This window comes from Bubalus bubalis, chromosome 19, assembly GCF_019923935.1.
Source record: "Bubalus bubalis isolate 160015118507 breed Murrah chromosome 19, NDDB_SH_1, whole genome shotgun sequence".
NCBI lineage: Eukaryota > Metazoa > Chordata > Mammalia > Artiodactyla > Bovidae > Bubalus > Bubalus bubalis.
The window spans coordinates 8,165,132-8,173,468 of record NC_059175.1 but is presented as its reverse complement, the minus strand read 5'-3'; the positions used below and the strand labels follow the sequence as shown (position 1 = coordinate 8,173,468).

The following is an 8,337-nucleotide window of genomic DNA, read 5'->3' as shown; positions in this document are numbered from 1 at the left end:
TGAGACCCAGATATTGGACTTAGGGGACTTGGGAACAGGAGAGAAATTTACAGAGAAAGGAAATTATGAGCCGGGAAGCAGGTATGGAGGAGGAAATCAAGAGGTTGGTTAGTTTTGGACAAGTGGCTTCTGAGGTTCATCTGTCTAGCTGGTTGTGTCTAGGCTCAGAGTCATTGCCTAGACTAAACGTAGAGGTTTAGGTGCCTTTTGAGGCCATGAGTATGACTGAAATCACCCAGACATAGGACGTAAGTTTGGGAGAAAAGAAGGCCAAATACTCAAGTTCAGAGAATTCACTGGTAGAGACGAATGGAAGAGGAGCCAGCAGAGGAGACTGAGCTTGGTTATGTGGATAGAAAAGAAAGAGTGGTCCTCTGAAATCGGGAAGGGGGAATTCTAAGTGGAGCGTTACCAACAGTGTCAAATGAGAGGGGAGCCAGTGAGAGGAGAACTAGGAAGCGTCCTCTGTTCTCCTGTGCACAGCGGCACGGGTTGAATTTTTCTCCCAAGAAGATATGTTGAAGTCCCGCAACCTCAAAATGTGAGGTTATTGGGAAACAGGGTTGTTGCAGATACAATTAAGATACAAATTAAGATGAGGTCATCCTGGATAAGGTGCGCTTCTAATTCAATATGACTACTGTCCTCAGATCAGGCTTCCCTGGTGGCTCAGACGGTAAAGTGTCTGCCTACAATGCAGGAGACCCAGGTTCGATCCCTGGGTCAGGAAGATCCCCTGGAGAAGGAAATGGCAACCCACTCCAGTATTCTTGCCTGGAAAATCCCGTGGATGGAGGAGCCTGGTGGGCTACAGTCTATGGGGTTGCAAAAAGTTGGACATGACTGAGCGACTTCACTTCACTGTCCTCAGAAGAGCAGAAAAGACAGCTGTAGAATGAAGAATGGAAGCAGAGACTAGAGTTGCATGGCACAAACCAGGAAACATCAAGGATTGCTGGCAAACACTGAAGCTATGGAAAAAGGCATGCGACAGATCCTTCCCTCGGTCCTTCACAGAGAGAATAACCCTACTGATACTTTTATCTAAGATTTCTAGCCGCCAGAACTGCGAGAGAATAAAATTCTCTTGTTTTAAGCCACCCTAGTTTGTGGTACTTTGTTACAGGAGTCCCAGGAAATTAATATGTAAAATTAAAGAGCCATTGTTTTATTGCAAAATCAGACAGGTAAGTCTTGCTTTAAGGCTGGAGGAAAGGTAAGTATGGGTTCAGAAAGAATTCCTTTAGAAACAGGGAGTAGTGGAGTGGGAGATGGAACGTGTCCAAGTGTCAGAGCCTGTTGACATTTTTTTCTACCAAGACCGGGGATCATCTGCTGAAAGTAAAAGGGGCTGAAGGAGGTCACAACTTCAATTACCACCTGTATCAGTGCTCTATTGCTGCACTACAAATTACCCCAGAACTCAGCAGCCTAAGCCAGTTAACATTTATTATCTCACATGGCTTCTTGTTAAGTATCTATTTAATTTATTATTTACTTGGCTGCACAGGGTTTTGGTTGTAGCATGAAGGATCTAGTTCCTCGACCAGGGATCAAACCCAGGCCCCCCAGGCCCTGTGTATTGGGAGCACAGAGTCTTAGCCACCGGACCACCAGGGGAGTCCCTCACATAGCTTTTTTCGAAGAGTCGGGATCTGGGAACACCTGAACTGAGTGGTTCTGGCTCAGGCTCTCTCGTGAGGTTGTAACCAAGACATTGGCCAGGGCTGCAGGCCTCTGAGGTGTTAACTGGGCTGGAGGACCTGCTTCCACAATGGCTCACCCGTATCCATCTCTTCATGGTTACCTGAGTGTCCTCACTACACAGCAGCCAGTTTCCCCTAAAACAAGCAATCCAAGAGAGAGACCAAAGCACAAACCTCAATTTCCTTTATGACCTAAGCTTGGCAGTCATATATTGTCACATCTATTGGTGATGGTTTATGTATCATCTATTGATTATGTAGACCAATTCTGATACAATAACTACACAAGAGAACAAATACTAGGAGGCAAGGATCATTAAGGAGCCATCTTGGAGGCTGGCTACCACACTTACCTATATGAAGGCTCCTAAGTCTTGAAACAGGTCCTGATATCTTCCCCTGAGTTTCAGACATTTATATTAAGGTATCCTCTGGTCATTCCCCCCTTAGATGTCCCATGAGCACCTCAAAGGCAAGAGGTATAAAACTAAACTCATCATTCTACTCCCAATCCAGGTTCCTTGTCTAACACTCTCATAGGCAGAAGGTCTACTAATTACTCAAGCATCCAAATTAGAAGCTGGGATTATCTATAATCACTTTCCTTTACCAATTCTTCCAATCCAAACCATCACAGGTCATATTAATTTTACCTTCTAAATATTTCTGGAATCTCTTGTTTCTTCTCTATACTGCTTTTCACAGCCTTAGTTAAGGAATTTATCTTTCACCTGAATCACTGCAACAGCCTCCAAACTATTGAACGAACATACAGCTATCAAAAACCAGGAAAATTCTCAGATTTACCCTACTCAGCCTGGATGCTAGCAATTTCGTGGATGTTGACAGAATACATGAGATTCCTGGGTCAGATACAAAGGACTTAACAACTTTCAGCATGCCAAGCTACTGGGAAACTACCCTTTTGTCCTGGATTATTCTTCAAAGGATGTTTGTGTAGCAAGCATTTTTGGAAGATGGAGCTAGACACACAAAGAGCAGGCACCTTTGCTTGCAGCCTACTATAAAATTATAATCATCTCACATGCTAGTAAAGTAATGCTCAAAATTCTCCAAGCCAGGCTTCAGCAATATGTGAACCATGAACTTCCAGATGCTCAAGCTGGTTTTAGAAAAGGCAGAGGAACCAGAGATCAATTTGCCAACATCCGCTGGATCATTGAAAAAGCAAGAGAGTTCCAGAGAAACATCGATTTCTGCTTTATTGACTATGCCAAAGCCTTTGACTGTGTTGATCACAATAAACTGTAGAAAATTCTGAAAGAGATGGGAATACCAGACCACCTGACCTGCCTCTTGAGAAACCTGTATGCAGGTCAGGAAGCAACAGTTAGAACTGGACATGGAACAACAGACTGGCTCCAAATAGGAAAGGAAGTACATCAAGGCTGTATATTATCACCCTACTTATTTAACTTATATGCAGAGTCCATCATGAGAAACGCTGGGCTGGAAGAAGCACAAGCTGGAATCAAGATTGCTGGGAGAAATATCAATCACCTTAGATATCAATAACTGCAGATGAAACCACCCTTATGGCAGAAAGTGAAGAAGAACTAAAGAGCCTCTTGATGAAAGTGAAAGAAAAGAGTGAAAAAGTTGGCTTAAAGCTCAACATTCAGAAAACGAAGATCATGGCATCTGGTCCCATCACTTCATGGGAAATAGATGGGGAAACAGTGGAAACAGTGTCAGACTTTATTTTGGGGGGCTCCAAAATCACTACAGATGGTGACTGCAGCCATGAAATTAAAAGATGCTTACTCTTTGGAAGGGAGGTTATGACCAACCTAGACAGCATATTCAAAAGCAGAGACATTACTTTGTCAACAAAGGTCCATCTAGTCAAGGCTGTGGTTTTTCCAGTGGTCATGTATGGATGTGAGAGTTGGACTGTGAAGAAGGCTGAGCGCTGAAGAATTGATGCTTTGGAACTGTGGTATTGGAGAAGACTCTTGAGAGTCCCTTGGACTGCAAGGAGATCTAGCCAGTCCATCCTAAAGGAGATCAGTCCTGGGTGTTCATTGGAAGGACTGATGTTGAAGCTGAAACTCCAATACTTTGGCCACCTCATGCAAAGAGCTGACTCATTGGAAAAGACCCTGATGCTGGGAAAGATTGAGGGCAAGAGGAGAAGGGGACGACAGAGGATGAGATGGTTGGATGGCATCACTGACTCAATGGACATGGGTTTTGGTGGACTCTGGGAGTTGGTGATGGACAGGGAGGCCTGGCATGCTGCAGTTCATGGGGTTGCAAAGAATCAGACATGACTAAGCAACTGAACTGAACTGAACTGAACAGATTCCTGAGCTTAGGGTTTCTCACAGAAACAGAACCCACTGCATTCACAGCCTCTGCCTGAGTCACTCTGTGTTGTCCTTGTGGTTCTCAAGAAGCAACAGGGAACCGAGAGGATTTAATGCCTCATTCACATGACATGTAGAAAAGTGACAAACTCATGGGGAATTGTCTCCCAACAACAGCCAAAATCTACAGCAGGCCATTCAGTGGCTCCCTGCACCTACAGAACAAAGTCAAGTTTTTTAAATGACACTGTCCACCTGTGCCCCTCACTTTCCTCCTGCTTCTTACCTCATGACGTGGGTCAGAAATAACATGCAGCCCCTTCAACAATTGGTGTTAATTCTTGCCTCTAGGTTTTTGCTTGGGTCATCTTCTTTGCCTGAATTCCCCCCACCCTAACTCTTTCCCTAGAAATTATTCATCCTATGCTCTGTGAAGTACCTTAGGAGGCTTACATGTGTTCTGAGTGTTGCTCAGGGTTAAGGTTTTCCTATGGGCACATGGGGCCAACCATCCTTACTCTTTTTTAAAAAAATATTTGTTTGTTTGTTTGGCTGTGGGGTCTTAGCTTTGGCATGCAGAATCTTTTTTAGCTGCAGCAGGAGGGATATTTAGTTGCAGCATGCAAAATCTTAGTTGCAGCATGTGGAATCTAGTTCCCTGACCAGGAAGTGAACCCAGGTCCCCTGCACTGGGAGTGCAGAATCTTAGCCACTGGGCCACCAAGAAGTCCCCATCCTTACTCTTCAATGGACTAATATTTACCACTCACAACTACTGTCTTCTTCCCCTAAATGGAACTGCCTTTCTTGTGATGAAGGTACAGCCTGTTACAATAAAATGAGTCTCCACCATTTTCTTAGCTGCTTCTGTGGTGGGGTCAGGTAAATACCCAATTTCTATTCTTACTTCTGGTTCTGGTTTGGCCTCTCAGCTGTGCTGTCTCCCCAGCTGGTCTGAAGCAGCTCCATTCAGGTTCTGTTTTTGTTTTCACTACCTCTAAGTAAAAATCAAAGGCATATTTTCATTTAAAAAATAGCCATTCAGAACATAGCTTTACAAATCTCCAACTGGAGACCCATGAAGAGTATGAAAAGACAAAAAGATGTGACACTAAAAGATGAACACCTACCACTCCCCAGTAGGTGCCCAATATGCTACTGGAAAAGAGTGGAGAAATAGTTCCAGAAGAAATGAAGAGCATGAGCCAAAGTAAAAACAACACCCAGTTGGGGATGTTACTGGTGATGAAAGTAAAGTCCTATGCTGTAAAGAGCAATATTGCATAGGAACCTGGAATGTTAGGTCCATGCATCAAGGTAAATTGGAAGTGGTCAAACAGGAGATGGCAAGAGTGAACATAGACCTTTTAGGAATCAGTGAACTAAAATAGGCCGGAAAAGGTGAATTTAATTCAGATGACCATTATATCTACCAGTGCAGGCAAGAATCCCTTAGAAGAAATGGAGTAGCCATCATAGGCAACAAGAGAGTCCAAACTATAGTGCGTGGGTACAATTTCAAAAACAAAAGAACGATCTCCGTTCGTTTCCAAGGCAAACCATTCAATATCATGGTAATTCAAGTCTATGCCCTAATTACTAATGCCTAAGAAGCTGAAGTTCAAAGGTTCTATGAAGATGTACAAGACCTTCTAGAACTAACACTCAAAAAAGATGTCCTTTTCATCATAGGGGACTGGAGTGCAAAAATAGGAAGTCAGGAGATACTGGCAAGTTTGGCCTTGGAGTACAAAATGAAGCAGGGCAAAGGCTCACAGAGTTTTGCCAAGAGAACGCACTGGTCATAGCAAACACCCTCTTCCAACAACACAAGACACGACTACACATGGACATCACCAGATGGTCAATACCAAAATCAGATTGATCATATTCTTTGCAGTCAAAGATGGAGAAGCTCTATACAGCCAGCAAAAACAAGACCAGGAGCTGACTGTGGTTCACATCATGAGTTCCTTATTGCCAAATTCAGACTTAAATTGAAGAAAGTAGGGAAAGCCATGAGACCATTCAAGTATGACCTAAATCAAATCCCTTAGGATTATACAGTGGAAGTGACAAATAGATTCAAGGGATTAGATCTGATAGATTGCCTGAAGAACAATGGATGGAGGTTCATGACATTGTACAGGAGGCAGGGATCAAGAAATCCCCAAGAAAAAGAAATGCAAAAAGGCAAAATGATCGTCTGAGGAGACCTTACAAATAGCTGAGAAAAGAAGAGAAGTTAAAGGCAAAGGAGAAAAAGAAAGATATACCCATTTGAATGCAGAGTTCCAAAGAATAGCAAGGAGAGATAAGAAAGACTTCCTCAGGGATCAATGCAAAGGAATAGAAGAAAACAACAGAATGGGAAAGACTAGAGATCTCTTCAAGAAAATTAGAGATATCAAGGGAATATTTCATGCAAAGATGGGCAGAATAAAGGACATAAATGGTATGGAGCTAACAGAAGCAGAAGATATTAAGAAGAGGTAACAAGAAAATACAAAAGAACTATACAAAAAAGATCTTCATGACCCAGATAACCATGATGGTGTGATCACTCACCTAGAGCCAGACATCTTGGAGTGCAAAATCAAGTGGGCCTTAGGAAACATCACTATGAACAGTGGAGGTGTGGAGGTGATGGAATTCCAGTGGAGCTATTTCAAATCCTGAAAGATGATGCTGTGAAAGTGCTGCACTCAATATGCCAGCAAATTTGGAAAACTCAGCAGTGGCCACAGGACTGGAAAAGGTCAGTTTTCATTCCTATCCCCAAAGAAAGGCAATGCCAAAGAATGTTCAAACTACCACACAATTGCACTCATTTTACATGCTAGCAAAGTAATGCTCAAAATCCTCCAAGCCAGTCTTCAACAGTACATGAACTGTGAACTTTCAGATGTTCAAGCTGTATTTAGAAAAGGCAGAGGAACCAGAGATCAAATTGCCAACATCTTTTGGATCACTAAAAAGCATGAGTGTTCCAGGAAAACATCTACTTCTGCTTCATTGACTATGCTAAAGCCTTTGACTGTGTGGATCACAACAAATTGTGGGAAATTTTTTAAGAGATGCCGATACCAGACCACCTTATTGCCTTCTGAAAAACCTGTATGCAGGTCAAGAAGCATCAGTTAGAACCAGACATGTAACAACAGACTGGTTCCAAATTGGGAAAGGAGTACGTCAAGGCTGTATATTGTCACCCTGCTTATTTAACTTATATGCAGAGTACATCATTTGAAACGCCGGGCTGGATGAAGCACAAGCTGGAATCAAGATTGCTGGGAGAAATATCAGTAACATCAGATATGCAGATGATACCACCCTTATGGCAGAAAGTGAAAAACTAAAGAGCCTCTTGATGAAAGTGAAAGAGGAGAGTGCAAAAGGTGGCTTAAAACTGAACATTCAAAAAACTAAGATCATGGCATCCGGTCCCATCACTTCATGGCAAATAGAAGGGGAAACAATGGAAACAGTCAGAGACTTTATTTTGGGGGGCTCCAAAATCACTGCAGATGGTGACTGCAGTCATGAAATTAAAAAACGCTTCCTCCTTGGAAGGAAAGCTATGACCAACCTAGATAGCATATTAAAAAGCAGAGACATTACTTTGCCAACAAAGGTCCATCTGGTCAAAGCTATGGTTTTTCCAGTAGTTATGTATGGATGTGCGAGTTGGACCATAGAGAAGGCTGAATGCCAAAGAATTGATGTTTTTGAGTTGTGGTGTTGGAGAAGACCCTTGAGAGTCCCTTGGACTGCAAAGAGATCCAACCAGTCTATCCTAAAGGAAATCAATCCTGAACATTGAATAGAAGGACTGATGCTGAATCTCCAATACTTTGGCCATCCAATGCAAAGAGCCAACTCATTATAAAAGATCCTGATGCCAGGAAAGATTAAAGGCAGGATGAAAAGGGGATGACAGAGGATGAGATGGTTGGATGGCATCACTGACTCAATGGACATGAGCTTGAGCAAGCTCCTGGATATGGTGAGGGACAGAGAAGCCTGGAGTGCTGCAGTCCATGGGGTTGCAAAGAGTTGGACATGACTGAGCAACTGAACACCACCACCACCTGGAGCCCTATTGCGCGTCTAGATAGAGCAGAAGTGAGGTTAAAATGGTGGCCCGGGGCCTACCTGCACAAGACTATCTATTTCACTTCTCCCAAACAGAGATGAATAGCCTGTGTCACAAAGATGGTGCAACTTTCCCTGGTGGCTCAGACACTAAACAATCTGCCCGTAGTGCAGGAGACCCAGGTCAACCCCTGGGTGGGGAAGAT

The 8,337-nt window shown here is 43.2% G+C and overlaps 1 non-coding gene across 1 annotated transcript; it reads left to right on the top strand.

The window, feature by feature from the left end:
* The first annotated feature begins 658 nt into the window (after positions 1–658).
* TRNAC-ACA lies at positions 659–731 on the top strand. The gene has a single exon. It is a non-coding gene; the product is annotated as a tRNA-Cys (tRNA).
* The last annotated feature ends 7,606 nt before the right edge of the window (positions 732–8,337 follow it).